Source organism: Macaca mulatta, chromosome 17, assembly GCF_049350105.2.
Source record: "Macaca mulatta isolate MMU2019108-1 chromosome 17, T2T-MMU8v2.0, whole genome shotgun sequence".
In the NCBI taxonomy this organism is placed as follows: domain Eukaryota; kingdom Metazoa; phylum Chordata; class Mammalia; order Primates; family Cercopithecidae; genus Macaca; species Macaca mulatta.
The window spans coordinates 45,653,816-45,670,104 of NC_133422.1; positions in this window are offsets into that span (position 1 = coordinate 45,653,816).

Sequence of the window (16,289 nt, forward strand, 5' to 3'; positions counted from 1 at the left end):
CTCTTTGCTAAGCTTATTTCTATGGAATCTGAGAACAGATATTTCGGATCCCTTTGAAGACTATAGGGCCAAAGGAAATATCCTCAGATAACAAAGAGAAAGAAGCTTTCTGAGAAACTTCTTTATGTTCTGTGAAATCATCTCACAGAGTTACAGCTTTCCACTCAAGAAGACTTTCGCTAAGACAGTTCTTGTGGAATTGGCAATGGGATATTTGGGAGCCATAGAGGCCTATGGTGAAAAAGGAAATATCCTCAGATGAAATCTGGAAAGAAGCTTTCTGAGAAACAGCTTAGTGTTCTCTTAATTCATCTCACAGAGTTACATCTGTATTTCGTGGATCACTTTGCTAGCCTTATTTCTGTGGAATCTGAGAACAGATATTTCGATTCCCTTTGAAGACTATAGGGCCAAAGGAAACATCCTCCGATAACAAAGAGAAAGAAGCTTTCTGAGACACTTCTTTGTGTCCTGTGAAATCATCTCACAGAGTTACAGCTTTCCCCTCAAGAAGCCTTTCGCTAAGACTGTTCTTGTGGAATTGGCAAAGGGATATTTGGAAGCCCATAGAGGGCTATGGTGAAAAAGGAAATATCCTCAGATCGAATCTGGAAAGAAGCTTTCTGAGAAACTGGTTAGTGTTCTGTTAATTGATCTCACAGTGTTACATCTGTATTTCATGGATCCCTTGGCTAGCTTTATTTCTGTTTAATCTGAGAACAGATACTTCGGATCCCTTTGAAGACTATAGGACCAAAGGGAATATCCTCCGATAACAAAGAGAAAGAAGCTTTCTGAGAAACTTCTTTGTGTTCTGTGAATCATCTCACAGAGTTACAGCTTTCCCCTCAAGAAGCCTTTCGCTAAGACAGTTCTTGTGGAATTGGCAAAGGGATATTTGGGAGCCCATAGAGGCCTATGGTGAAAAAGGAAATATCCTCAGATGAAATCTTTAAGGAAGCTTTCTGAGAAACTGCTTAGTGTTCTGTTAATTCATCTCACAGAGTTACATCTGTATTTCGTGGATCTCTTTGCTAGCCTTATTTCTGTGGAATCTGAGAACAGATATTTCGGATCCCTTTGAAGACTATAGGGCCAAAGGAAATATCCTCCGATAACAAAGAGAAAGAAGCTTTCTGAGAAACTTCTTTGTGTTCTGTGAAATCATCTCACAGAGTTACAGCTTTCCCCTTAAGAAGCCTTTCGCTAAGACAGTTCATGTGGAATTGGCAAAGGGATATTTGGAAGCCCATAGAGGGCTATGGTGAAAAAGGTAATATCCTCAGATGAAATCTGGAAAGTAGCTTTCTGAGAAACTGCTCTGTTATGTGTGACTTCCACTCACAGAGTTACATCTGTATTTCGTGGATCTCTTTGCTAGCCTTATTTCTGTGGAATCTGAGAACAGATATTTCGGATCCCTTTGAAGACTATAGGGCCAAAGGAAATATCCTCCGATAACAAAGAGAAAGAAGCTTTCTGAGAAACTTCTTTGTGTTCTGTGAAATCATCTCACAGAGTTACAGCTTTCCCTTCAAGAAGCCTTTCGCTAAGACAGTTCTTGTGGAATCGGCAAAGGCATATTTGGAAGCCCATAGAGGCCTATGGTGAAATAGGAAATATCCTCAGATGGAATCTGGAAAGAAGCTTTCTGAGAAACTGCTTAGGGTTCTGTTAATTCATCTCACAGTGTTACATCTGTATTTCGTGGATCTCTTGGCTAGCCTTATTTCTGTGGAATCTGAGAACAGATATTTCGGATCCCTTTGAAGACTATAGGGCCAAAGGAAATATCCTCCGATAACAAAGAGAAAGAAGCTTTCTGAGAAACTTCTTTGTGTTCTGTGAAATCATCTCACAGAGTTACAGCTTTCCCCTCAAGAAGCCTTTCGCTAAGACAGTTCTTGTGGAATTGGCAAAGGGATATTTGGGAGCCCATAGAGGACTATGGTGAAAAAGAAAATATCCTCAGATGAAATCTGGAAAGAAGCTTTCTGAGAAACTGCTTAGTGTTCTGTTAATTCATCTCACAGAGTTACATCTGTATTTCGTGGATCTTTTTGCTAGCCTTATTTCTGTGGCATATGAGAACAGATATTTCGGATCCCTTTGAAGACTATAGGGCCAAAGGAATTATCCTCCGATAACAAAGAGAAAGAAGCTTTCTGACAAACTTCTTTGTGTTCTGTGAAATCGTCTCACAGAGTTACAGCTTTCCCCTCAAGAAACCTTTCGCTAAGACACTTCTTGTGGAATTGGCAAAGGGATATTTGGAAGCCCATAGAGGGCTAGGGTGAAAAAGGAAATATCCTCAGATGAAATCTGGAAAGAAGCTTTCTGAGAAACTGCTCTGTGATGTGTGACTTTCACTCACAGAGTTACATCTGTATTTCCTGGATCTCTTGGTTAGCCTTATTTCTGTGGAATCTGAGAACAGATATTTCGGATCCCTTTGAAGACTATAGGGCCAAAGGAAATATCCTCCGATAACAAAGAGAAAGAAGCTTTCTGAGAAACTTCTTTGTGTTCTGTGAAATCATCTCACAGAGTTACAGCTTTCCCCTCAAGAAGCCTTTCGCTAAGACAGTACATGTGGAATTGGCAAAGGGATATTTGGGAGCCCATAGAGGGCTATGGTGAAAAAGGAAATATCCTCAGATGAAATCTGGAAAGAAGCTTTCTGAGAAACTGCTTAGTGTTCTGTTAATTCATCTCACAGAGTTACATCTGTATTTCGTGGATCTCTTTGCTAGCCTTATTTCTGTGGAATCTGAGAACAGATATTTCGGATCCCTTTGAAGACTAGAGGGCCAAAGGAAATATCCTCCGATAACAAAGAGAAAGAAGCTTTCTGAGAAACTTCTTTGTGTTCTGTGAAATCATCTCACAGAGTTACAACTTTCCCTTCAAGAAGCCTTTCGCTAAGACAGTTCTTGTGGAATCGGCAAAGGGATATTTGGAAGCCCGTAGAGGCCTATGGTGAAAAAGGAAATATCCTCAGATGGAATCTGGAAAGAAGCTTTCTGAGAAAGTGCTTAGTGTTCTGTTAATTCATCTCACAGAGTTACATCTGTATTTCGTGGATCTTTTTGCTAGCCTTTTTTTTGTGGAATCTGAGAACAGATATTTCGTATCCCTTTGAAGACTATACGGCCAAAGGAAATATCCTCAGATAACAAAGAGAAAGAAGCTTTCTGAGAAACTTCTTTGTGTTCTGTGAAATCATCTCACAGAGTTACAGCTTTCCCCTCAAGAAGCCTTTCGCTAAGACAGTTCTTGTGGAATCGGCAAAGGGATATTTGGAAGCCCATAGTGGCCTTTGGAGAAAAAGGAAATATCCTCAGATGGAATCTGGAAAGAAGCATTCTGAGAAACTGCTTAGTGTTCTGTTAATTCATCTCACAGAGTTACATCTGTATTTCGTGGATCTCTTGGCTAGCCTTATTTCTGTGCAATCTGAGAACAGATATTTCGAATCCCTTTGAAGACTATAGGACCAAAGGGAATATCCTCCGATAACAAAGAGAAAGAAGCTTTCTGAGAAACTTCTTTGTGTTCTGTGAAATCATCTCACAGAGTTACAGCTTTCCACTCAAGAAGCCTTTCGCTAAGACAGTTCTTGTGGAATTGGCAAAGGGATATTTGGGAGCCCATAGAGGCCTATGGTGAAAAAGGAAATATCCTCAGATGAAATCTGGAAAGAAGCTTTCTGAGAAACTGCTTAGTGTTCTGTTAATTCATCTCACAGAGTTACATCTGTATTTCGTGGATCTCTTTGCTAGCCTTATTTCTGTGGAATCTGAGAACAGATATTTCGGATCCCTTTGAAGACTATAGGGCCAAAGGAAATATTCTCCGATAACAAAGAGAAAGAAGTTTTCTGAGAAACTGCTTCGTGTTCTGTGAAATCATCTCACAGAGTTACACCTTTCCCCTCAAGAAACCTTTCGCTAAGACAGTTCTTGTGGAATTGCCAAAGTGATATTTGGAAGCCCGTAGAGGGCTATGGTGAAAAAGGAAATATCCTCAGATGAAATCTGGAAAGAGGCTTTCTGAGAAACTGCTCTGTGATGTGTGACTTCCACTCACAGAGTTACATCTGTATTTCGTGGATCTCTTTGCTAGCCTTATTTCTGTGGAATCTGAGAACAGATATTTCGGATCTCTTTGAAGACTATAGGGCCAAAGGAAATATCCTCCGATAACAAAGAGAAAGAAGCTTTCTGAGAAACTTCTTTGTGTTCTGTGAAATCATCTCACAGAGTTACAGCTTTCCACTCAAGAAGCCTTTCGCTAAGACAGTTCTTGTGGAATTGGCAAAGGGATATTTGGGAGCCCATAGAGGGCTATGGTGAAAAAGGAAATATCCTCAGATGAAATCTGGAAAGAAGCTTTCTGAGAAACTGCTTAGTGTTCTGTTAATTCATCTCACAGAGTCACATCTGTATTTCGTGTATCTCTTTGCTAGCCTTATTTTGTGGAATCTAAGAACAGATATTTCGGATCCCTTTGAAGACTATAGGGCCAAAGGAAATATCCTCCGATAACAAAGAGAAAGAAGCTTTCTGATAAACTTCTTTGTGTTCTGTGAAATCATCTCACAGAGTTACAGCTTTCCCTTCAAGAAGCCTTTCGCTAAGACAGTTCTTGTGGAATCGGCAAAGGGATATTTGGAAGCCCGTAGAGGCCTATGGTGAAAAAGGAAATATCCTCAGATGAAATCTGGAAAGAAGCTTTCTGAGAAACTGCTTAGTGTTCTGTTAATTCATCTCACAGAGTTACATCTGTGTTTCGTGGATCTCTTTGCTAGCCTTATTTCTGTGGAATCTGAGAACAGATATTTCGGATCCCTTTGAAGACTATAGGGTCAAAGGAAATATCCTCCGATAACAAGGAGAAAGAAGCTTTCTGAGAAACTTCTTTGTGTTCTGTGAAATCATCTCACAGAGTTACAGCCTTCCCTTCAAGAAGCCTTTCGCTAAGACAGTTCTTGTGGAATTGGCAAAGTGATATATGGAAGCCCATAGAGGGCTATGGTGAAAAAGGAAATATCCTCAGATGAAATCTGGAAAGAAGCTTTCTGAGAAACTGCTTAGTGTTCTGTTAATTCACCTCCCAGAGTTACATCTGTATTTCGTGGATCTCTTTGCTAGCCTTATTTCTGTGGAATCTGAGAACAGATATTTCGGATCCCTTTGAAGACTATAGGGTCAAAGGAAATATCCTCCGATAACAAAGAGAAAGAAGCATTCTGAGAAACTTCTTTGTCTTCTATGAAATCATCTCACAGAGTTACAGCTTTCCACTCAAGAAGCCTTTCGCTAAGACAGTTCTTGTGGAATTGGCAAAGTGATATTTAGGAGCCCATACAGGACTATGGTGAAAAAGGAAATATCCTCAGATGAAATCTGGAAAGAAGCTTTCTGAGAAACTGCTCTGTGATGTGTGACTTTCACTCAGAGAGTTACATCTGCATTTCCTGGATCTCTTGGCCAGCCTTATTTCTGTGGAATCTGAGAACAGATATTTCGGATCCCTTTGAAGACTATAGGGCCAAAGGAAATATCCTCCGATAACAAAGAGAAAGAAGCTTTTGGGGAAACTTCTTTGTGTTCTGTGAAATCATCTCACAGAGTTACAGCTTTCCCCTCAAGAAGCCTTTCGCTAAGACAGTTATTGAGGAATCGGCAAAGGGATATTTGGAAGCCCATAGTGGCCTTTGGTGAAAAAGGAAATATCCTCAGATGGAATCTGGAAAGAAGCATTCTGAGAAACTGCTTAGTGTTCTGTTGATTCATCTCACAGAGTTACATCTGTATTTCGTGGATCTCTTGGCTAGCCTTATTTCTGTGGAATCTGAGAACAGATATTTCGGATCCCTTTGAAGACTATAGGACCAAAGGGAATATCCTCCGATAACAAAGAGAAAGAAGCTTTCTGAGAAACTTCTTTGTGTTCTGTGAAATCATCTCACAGAGTTACAGCTTTCCCCTCCAGAAGCCTTTCGCTAAGACAGTTCTTTTGGAATTGGCAAAGGGATATTTGGGAGCCCATAGAGGCCTATGGTGAAAAAGGAAATATCCTCAGATGAAATCTGGAAAGAAGCTTTCTGAGAAACTGCTCTGTGATGTGTGACTTCCGCTCACAGAGTTACATCTGTATTTCGTGGATCTCTTTGCTAGCCTTATTTCTGTGGAATCTGAGAACAGATATTTCGGATCCCTTTGAAGACTATAGGGCCAAAGGAAATATCCTCCGATAACAAAGAGAAAGAAGCTTTCTGAGAAACTTCTTTGTGTTCTGTGAAATCATCTCACAGAGTTACAGCTTTCCACTCAAGAAGCCTTTCGCTAAGACAGTTCTTGTGGAATTGGCAAAGGGATATTTGGGAGCCCATAGAGGGCTATGGTGAAAAAGGAAATATCCCCAGATGAAATCTGGAAAGAAGCTTTCTGAGAAACAACTTAGTGTTCTGTTAATTCATCTCACAGAGTCACATCTGTATTTCGTGTGTCTCTTTGCTAGCCTTATTTCTGTGGAATCTAAGAACAGATATTTCGGATCCCTTTGAAGACTATAGGGCCAAAGGAAATATCCTCCGATAACAAAGAGAAAGAAGCTTTCTGAGAAACTTCTTTGTGTTCTGTGAAATCATCTCACAGAGTTACAGCTTTCCACTCAAGATGCCATTCGTTAAGACAGTTCTTGTGGAATTGGCAAAGTGATATTTGGGAGCCCATAGAGGCCTATGGTGAAAAAGGAAATATCCTCAGATGAAATCTGGAAAGAAGCTTTCTGAGAAACTGCTTAGTGTTCTGTTAATTCATCTCAGAGAGTTACATCTGTATTTCGTGGATCTCTTTGCTAGCCTTATTTCTGTGGAATCTGAGAACAGATATTTCGGATCCCTTTGAAGACTATAGGGCCAAGGGAAATATCCTCCGATAACAAAGAGAAAGAAGCTTTCTGAGAAACTTCTTTGTGTTCTGTGAAATCATCTCACAGAGTTGCAGCTTTCCACTCAAGAAGCCTTTCGCTAAGACAGTTCTTGTGGAATTGGCAAAGGGATATTTCAGAGCCCATAGAGGCCTATGGTGAAAAAGGAAATATCCTCAGATGAAATCTGGAAAGAACCTTTCTGAGAAACTGCTTAGTGTTCTGTTAATTCATCTCACAGAGTTACATCTGTATTTCGTGGATCTCTTTGCTAGCCTTATTTCTGTGGAATCTGAGAACAGATATTTCGGATTCCTTTGAAGACTATAGGGCCAAAGGAAATATCCTCCGATAACAAAGAGAAAGAAGCTTTCTGAGAAACTTCTTTGTGTTCTCTGAAATCATGTCACAGAGTTACAGCTTTCCACTCAAGAAGCCTTTCGCTAAGACAGTTCTTGTGGAATTGGCAAAGGGATATTTGGGAGCCCGTAGAGGCCTATGGTGAAAAAGGAAATATCCTCAGATGAAATCTGGAAAGAAGCTTTCTGAGAAACTGCTTAGTGTTCTGTTAATTCATCTCACAGAGTTACATCTGTATTTCGTGGATCTCTTTGCTAGCCTTATTTCTGTGGAATCTGAGAACAGATATTTCGGATCCCTTTGAAGACTATAGGGCCAAAGGAAATATCCTCCGATAACAAAGAGAAAGAATCTTTCTGAGAAACTTTTTTGTGTTCTGTGAAATCATCTCACAGAGTTACAGCTTTCCCTTCAAGAAGCCTTTCCCTTAGACAGTTCTTGTTTAATTGGCAAAGTGATATTTGGAAGCCCATAGAAGGCTATGGTGAAAAAGGTAATATCCTCAGATGAAATCTGGAAAGAAGCTTTCTGAGAAACTGCTTAGTGTTCTGTTAATTCACCTCCCAGAGTTACATCTGTATTTCGTGGATCTCTTTGCTAGCCTTATTTCTGTGGAATCTGAGAACAGATATTTCGGATCCCTTTGAAGACTATAGGGTCAAAGGAAATATCCTCCGATAACAAAGAGAAAGAAGCTTTCTGAGAAACTTCTTTGTCTTCTATGAAATCATCTCACAGAGTTACAGCTTTCCACTCAAGAAGCCTTTCGCTAAGACAGTTCTTGTGGAATTGGCAAAGTGATATTTAGGAGCCCATACAGGACTATGGTGAAAAAGGAAATATCCTCAGATGAAATCTGGAAAGAAGCTTTCTGAGAAACTGCTCTGTGATGTGTGACTTTCACTCAGAGAGTTACATCTGCATTTCCTGGATCTCTTGGCCAGCCTTATTTCTGTGGAATCTGAGAACAGATGTTTCGGATCCCTTTGAAGACTATAGGGCCAAAGGAAATATCCTCCGATAACAAACAGAAAGAAGCTTTCTGAGAAACTTCTTTGTGTTCTGTGAAATCATCTCACAGAGTTACAGCTTTCCCCTCAAGAAGCCTTTCGCTAAGACAGTTCTTGTGGAATTGGCAAAGGGATATTTGGGAGCCCATAGAGGCCTATGGTGAAAAAGGAAATATCCTCAGATGAAATCTGGAAAGAAGCTTATGAGAAACTGCTTAGTGTTCTCTTAATTCATCTCACTGAGTTACATCTGTATTTCGTGGATCTCTTTGTTAGCCTTATTTCTGTGGAATCTGAGAACAGATATTTCGGATCCCTTTGAAGACTATAGGGCCAAAGGAAATATCCTCCGATAACAAAGAGAAAGAAGCTTTCTGAGAAACTTCTTTGTATTCTGTGAAATCATCTCACAGAGTTACAGCTTTCCCCTCAAGAAGCCTTTCGCTAAGACAGTTCTTGTGTAATCGGCAAAGGGATATTTGGAAGCCCATAGTGGCCTTTGGTGAAAAAGGAAATATCCTCAGATGAAATCTGGAAAGAAGCTTTCTGAGAAACTGCTTAGTGTTCTGTTAATTCATCTCACAGAGTTACATCTGTATTTCGTGGATCTCTTTGCTAGCCTTATTTCTGTGGAATCTGAGAACAGATATTTCGGATCCCTTTGAAGACTATAGGGCCAAAGGAAATATCCTCCGATAACAAAGAGAAAGAAGCTTTCTGAGAAACTTCTCTGTGTTCTGTGAAATCATCTCACAGAGTTACAGCTTTCCCCTCCAGAAGCCTTTCGCTAAGACAGTTCTTGTGGAATTGGCAAAGTGATATTTGGAAGCCCATAGAGGGCTATGGTGAAAAAGGAAATATCCTCAGATGAAATCTGGAAAGAAGCTTTCTGAGAAACTGCTTAGTGTTCTGTTAATTCACTTCACAGAGTTACATCTGTATTTCGTGGATCTCTTTGCTAGCCTTATTTCTGTGGAATCTGAGAACAGATATTTCGGATCCCTTTGAAGACTATAGGGAAAAAAGAAATATCCTCCGATAACAAAGAGAAAGAAGCTTTCCGAGAAACTTCTTTGTGTTCTGTGAAATCATCTCACAGAGTTACAGCTTTCCCCTCAAGAAGCCTTTCGCTAAGACAGTTCTTGTGGTATTGGCAAAGGGATATTTGGAAGCCCATAGAGGGCTAAGGTGAAAAAGGAAATATCCTCAGATGAAATCTGGAAAGAAGCTTTCTGAGAAACTGCTTAGTGTTCTGTTAATTCACCTCACAGATTAATATTTCGTGGATCTCTTTGCTAGCCTTATTTCTGTGGAATCTGAGAACAGATATTTCGGATCCCTTTGAAGACTATAGGGTCAAAGGAAATATCCTCCGATAACAAAGAGAAAGAAGCTTTCTGAGAAACTTCTTTGTGTTCTGTGAAATCATCTCACAGAGTTACAGCCTTCCCTTCAAGAAGCCTTTCACTAAGACAGTTCTTGTGGAATTGGCAAAGTGATATTTGGAAGCCTATAGAGGGCTATGGTGAAAAAGGAAATATCCTCAGATGAAATCTGGAAAGAAGCTTTCTGAGAAACTGCTCTGTGATGTGCGACTTCCACTCACAGAGTTACATCTGTATTTCGTGGATCTCTTTGCTAGCCTTATTTCTGTGGAATCTGAGAACAGATATTTCGGATCCCTTTGAAGACTATAGGGCCAAAGGAAATATCCTCCGATAACAAAGAGAAAGAAGCTTTCTGAGAAACTTCTTTGTGTTCTGTGAAATCATCTCACAGAGTTACAGCTTTCCCTTCAAGAAGCCTTTCGCTAAGACAGTTCTTGTGGAATCGGCAAAGGGATATTTGGAAGCCCGTAGAGGCCTATGGTGAAAAAGGAAATATCCTCAGATGGAATCTGGAAAGAAGCTTTCTGAGAAACTGGTTAGTGTTCTGTTAATTTATCTCACAGAGTTACATCTGTATTTCATGGATCTCTTTGCTAGCCTTATTTCTGTGGAATCTGAGAACAGATATTTCGGATCCCTTTGAAGACTATAGGGCCAAAGGAAATATCCTCCGATAACAAAGAGAAAGAAGCTTTCTGAGAAACTTCTTTGTGTTCTGTGAAATCATCCCACAGAGTTACAGCTTTCCACTCAAGAAGCCTTTCGCTAAAACAGTTCTTGTGGAATCGGCAAACGGATATTTGGGAGCCCATAGAGGCCTATGGTGAAAAAGGAAATATCCTCAGATGGAATCTGGAAAGAAGCTTTCTGAGAAACTGCTTAGTGTTCTGTTAATTCATCTCACAGAGTTACATCTGTATTTCGTGGATCTCTTTGCTAGCCTTATTTCTGTGGAATCTGAGAACAGATATTTCGGATCCCTTTGAAGACTATACGGCCAAAGGAAATATCCTCAGATAACAAAGAGAAAGAAGCTTTCTGAGAAACTTCTTTGTGTTCTGTGAAATCACCTCACAGAGTTACAGCTTTCCACTCAAGAAGCCTTTCGCTAAGACAGTTCTTGTGGAATTGGCAAAGGGATATTTGGGAGCCCATAGAGGCCTATGGTGAAAAAGGAAATATCCTCACATGAAATCTGGAAAGAAGCTTTCTGAGAAACTGCTTAGTATTCTGTTAATTCATCTCACAGAGTTACATCTGTATTTCGTGGATCTCTTTGCTAGACTTATTTCTGTGGAATCTGAGAACAGATATTTCGGATCCCTTTGAAGACTATAGGGCCAAAGGAAATTCCTCCGATAACAAAGAGAAAGAAGCTTTCTGAGAAACTTCTTTGTGTTCTGTGAAATCATCTCACAGAGTTACAGCTTTCCCTTCAAGAAGCCTTTCCCTTAGACAGTTCTTGTTTAATTGGCAAAGTGATATTTGGAAGCCCATAGAGGGCTATGGTGAAAAAGGAAATATCCTCAGATGAAATCTGGAAAGAAGCTTTCTGAGAAACTGCTTAGTGTTCTGTTAATTCAACTCCCAGAGTTACATCTGTATTTCGTGGATCTCTTTGCTAGCCTTATTTCTGTGGAATCTGAGAACAGATATTTCGGATCCCTTTGAAGACTATAGGGTCAAAGGAAATATCCTCCGATAACAAAGAGAAAGAAGCTTTCTGAGAAACTTCTTTGTCTTCTATGAAATCATCTCACAGAGTTACAGCTTTCCACTCAAGAAGCCTTTCGCTAAGACAGTTCTTGTGGAATTGGCAAAGTGATATTTAGGAGCCCATACAGGACTATGGTGAAAAAGGAAATATCCTCAGATGAAATCTGGAAAGAAGCTTTCTGAGAAACTGCTCTGTGGTGTGTGACTTTCACTCAGAGAGTTACATCTGCATTTCCTGGATCTCTTGGCCAGCCTTATTTCTGTGGAATCTGAGAACAGATATTTCGGATCCCTTTGAAGACTATAGGGCCAAAGGAAATATCCTCCGATAACAAACAGAAAGAAGCTTTCTGAAAAACTTCTTTGTGTTCTGTGAAATCATCTCACAGAGTTACAGCTTTCCCCTCAAGAAGCCATTCGCTAAGACAGTTCTTGTGGAATTGGCAAAGGTATATTTGGGAGCCCATAGAGGCCTATGGTGAAAAAGGAAATATCCTCAGATGAAATCTGGAAAGAAGCATTCTGAGAAACTGCTTAGTGTTCTGTTAATTCATCTCACAGAGTTACATCTGTATTTCGTGGATCTCTTTGCTAGCCTTATTTCTGTGGAATCTGAGAACAGATATTTCGGATCCCTTTGAAGACTATAGGGCCAAAGGAAATATCCTCCGATAACAAAGAGAAAGAAGCTTTCTGAGAAACTTCTCTGTATTCTGTGAAATCATCTCACAGAGTTACAGCTTTCCACTCAAGAAGCCTTTCGCTAAGACAGTTCTTGTGGAATCGGCAAAGGGATATTTGGGAGCCCATAGTGGCCTTTGGTGAAAAAGGAAATATCCTCAGATGGAATCTGGAAAGAAGCATTCTGAGAAACTGCTTAGTGTTCTGTTAATTCATCTCACAGAGTTACATCTGTATTTCGTGGATATCTTGGCTAGCCTTATTTCTGTGGAATCTGAGAACAGATATTTCGAATCCCTTTGAAAACTATAGGACCAAAGGGAATATCCTACGATAACAAAGAGAAAGAAGCTTTCTGAGAAACTTCTTTGTGTTCTGTGAAATCATCTCACAGAGTTACAGCTTTCCCCTCCAGAAGCCTTTCGCTAAGACAGTTCTTTTGGAATTGTAAAGGGATATTTGGGAGCCCATAGAGGCCTATGGTGAAAAAGGAAATATCCTCAGATGAAATCTGGAAAGAAGCTTTCTGAGAAACTGCTTAGTGTTCTGTTAATTCATCTCACAGAGTTACATCTGTATTTCGTGGATCTCTTTGCTAGCCTTATTTCTGTGGAATCTGAGAACAGATATTTCGGATCCCTTTGAAGACTATAGGGCCAAAGGAAATATTCTCCGATAACAAAGAGAAAGAAGCTTTCTGAGAAACTGCTTTGTGTTCTGTGAAATCATCTCACAGAGTTACACCTTTCCCCTCAAGAAACCTTTCGGTAAGACAGTTCTTGTGGAATTGCCAAAGTGATATTTGGAAGCCCGTAGAGGGCTATGTTGAAAAAGGAAATATCCTCAGATGAAATCTGGAAAGAAGCTTTCTGAGAAACTGCTCTGCGATGTGTGACTTCCACTCACAGAGTTACATCTGTATTTCGTGGATCTCTTTGCTAGCCTTATTTCTGTGGAATCTGAGAACAGATATTTCGGATCCCTTTGAAGACTATAGGGCCAAAGGAAATATCCTCCGATAACAAAGAGAAAGAAGCTTTCTGAGAAACTTCTTTGTGTTCTGTGAAATCATCTCACAGAGTTACAGCTTTCCACTCAAGAAGCCTTTCGCTAAGACAGTTCTTGTGGAATTGGCAAAGGGATATTTGGGAGCCCATAGAGGGCTATGGTGAAAAAGGAAATATCCTCAGATGAAATATGGAAAGAAGCTTTCTGAGAAACTGCTTAGTGTTCTGTTAATTCATCTCACAGAGTCACATCTGTATTTCGTGTATCTCTTTGCTAGCCTTATTTCTGTGGAATCTGAGAACAGATATTTCGGATCCCTTTGAAGACTATAGGGCCAAAGGAAATATCCTCCGATAACAAAGAGAAATAAGCTTTCTGAGAAACTTCTTTGTGTTCTGTGAAATCATCTCACAGAGTTACAGCTTTCCCTTCAAGAAGCCTTTCGCTAAGACAGTTCTTGTGGAATCGGCAAAGGGATATTTGGAAGCCCGTAGAGGCCTATGGTGAAAAAGGAAATATCCTCGGATGGAATCTGGAAAGAAGTTTTCTGAGAAACTGGTTAGTGTTCTGTTAATTCATCTCACCGAGTTACATCTGTATTTCGTGGATCTCTTTGCTAGCCTTATTTCTGTGGAATCTGAGAACAGATATTTCGGATCCCTTTGAAGACTATACGGCCAAAGGAAATATCCTCAGATAACAAAGAGAAAGAAGCTTTCTGAGAAACTTCTTTGTGTTCTGTGAAATCATCTCAGAGAGTTACAGCTTTCCACTCAAGAAGACTTTCGCTAAGACAGTTCTTGTGGAATTGGCAAACGGATATTTGGGAGCCCATAGAGGCCTATGGTGAAAAAGGAAATATCCTCAGATGAAATCTGGAAAGAAGCTTTCTGAGAAACTGCTTAGTGTTCTGTTAATTCATCACAGAGAGTTACAACTGTATTTCGTTTGTCTCTTTGCTAGCCTTATTTCTGTGGAATCTGAGAACAGATATTTCAGATCCCTTTGAAGACTATAGGGCCAAAGGAAATATCCTCCGATAACAAAGTGAAAGAAGCTTTCTGAGAAACTTCTTTGTGTTCTGTGAAATCATCTCACAGAGTTACAGCTTTCCCCTCAAGAAGCCTTTCGCTAAGACAGTTCTTGTGGAATTGGCAAAGGGATATTTACAAGCCCATAGAGGGCTATGGTGAAAAAGGAAATATCCTCAGATGAAATCTGGAAAGAAGCTTTCTGAGAAACTGCTTAGTGTTCTGTTAATTCATCTCACAGAGTTACATCTGTATTTCGTGGATCTCTTTGCTAGCCTTATTTCTGTGGAATCTGAGAACAGATATTTCGGATCCCTTTGAAGACTATAGGGCCAAAGGAAATATCCTCCGATAACAAAGAGAAAGAAGCTTTCTGAGAAACTTCTCTGTGTTCTGTGAAATCATCTCACAGAGTTACAGCTTTCCCCTCCAGAAGCCTTTCGCTAAGACAGTTCTTGTGGAATTGGCAAAGTGATATTTGGAAGCCCATAGAGGGCTATGGTGAAAAAGGAAATATCCTCAGATGAAATCTGGAAAGAAGCTTTCTGAGAAACTGCTTAGTGTTCTGTTAATTCACTTCACAGAGTTACATCTGTATTTCGTGGATCTCTTTGCTAGCCTTATTTCTGTGGAATCTGAGAACAGATATTCCGGATCCCTTTGAAGACTATAGGGTCAAAGGAAATATCCTCCGATAACAAAGAGAAAGAAGCTTTCTGAGAAACTTCTTTGTGTTCTGTGAAATCATCTCACAGAGTTACAGCTTTCCCTTCAAGAAGCCTTTCGCTAAGACAGTTCTTGTGGAATTTGCAAAGTGATATTTGGAAGCCCATAGAGGGCTATGGTGAAAAAGGAAATATCCTCAGATGAAATCTGGAAAGAAGCTTTCTGAGAAACTGCTCTGTGATGTGCGACTTCCACTCACAGAGTTACATCTGTATTTCGTGGATCTCTTTGCTAGCCTTATTTCTGTGGAATCTGAGAACAGATATTTCGGATCCCTTTGAAGACTATAGGGAAAAAAGAAATATCCTCCGATAACAAAGAGAAAGAAGCTTTCTGAGAAACATCTTTGTGTTCTGTGAAATCATCTCACAGAGGTACAGCTTTCCCTTCAAGAAGCCTTTCGCTAAGACAGTTCCTGTGGAATCGGCAAAGTGATATTTGGAAGCCCATAGAGGGCTATGGTGAAAAAGCAAATATCCTCAGATGAAATCTGGAAAGAAGCTTTCTGAGAAACTTCTTAGTGTTCTGTTAATTCATCTCACAGAGTTACATCTGTATTTCGTGAATCTCTTTGCTAGCCTTATTTCTGTGGAATCTGAGAACAGATATTTCGGATCCCTTTGAAGACTATAGGGCCAAAGGAAATATCCTCTGATAACAAAGAGAAAGAAGCTTTCTGAGAAACTTCTTTGTATTCTGTGAAAACATCTCACAGAGTTACAGCTTTCCCCTCAAGAAGCCTTTCGCTGAGACAGTTCTTGTGGAATTGGCAAAGGGATATTTGGGAGCCCATAGAGGCCTATGGTGAAAAAGGAAATATCCTCAGATGGAATCTGGAAAGAACCTTTCTGAGAAACTGCTTAGTGTTCTGTTAATTCATCTCACAGAGTTACATCTGTATTTCGTGGATCTCTTTGGTAGCCTTATTTCTGTGGAATCTGAGAATAGATATATCTGATCCCTATGATGACTCTAGGGCCAAAGGAAATATCCTCCGATAACAAAAAGAAAGAAGCTTTCTGAGAAACTTCTTTGTGTTCTGTCAAATCATCCCACAGAGTTACAGCTTTCTCCTCAAGAAGCCTTTCGCTAAGACAGTTCTTGTGGAATTGCAAAGTGATATTTGGAAGCCCATAGAGGGCTATGGTGAAAAAGGAAATATCCTCAGATGAAATCTGGAAAGAAGCTTTCTGAGAAACTGCTCTGTGATGTGTGACTTCCACTCACAGAGTTACATCTGTATTTCGTGGATCTCTTTGCTAGCCTTATTTCTGTGGAATCTCAGAACAGATATTTCGGATCCCTTTGAAGACTATAGGGCCAAAGGAAATACCCTCAGATAAGAAAGAGAAAGAAGCTTTCTGAGAAACTTCTTTGTGTTCTGTGAAATCATCTCACAGAGTTACAGCTTTCCACTCAAGAAGACTTTCGCT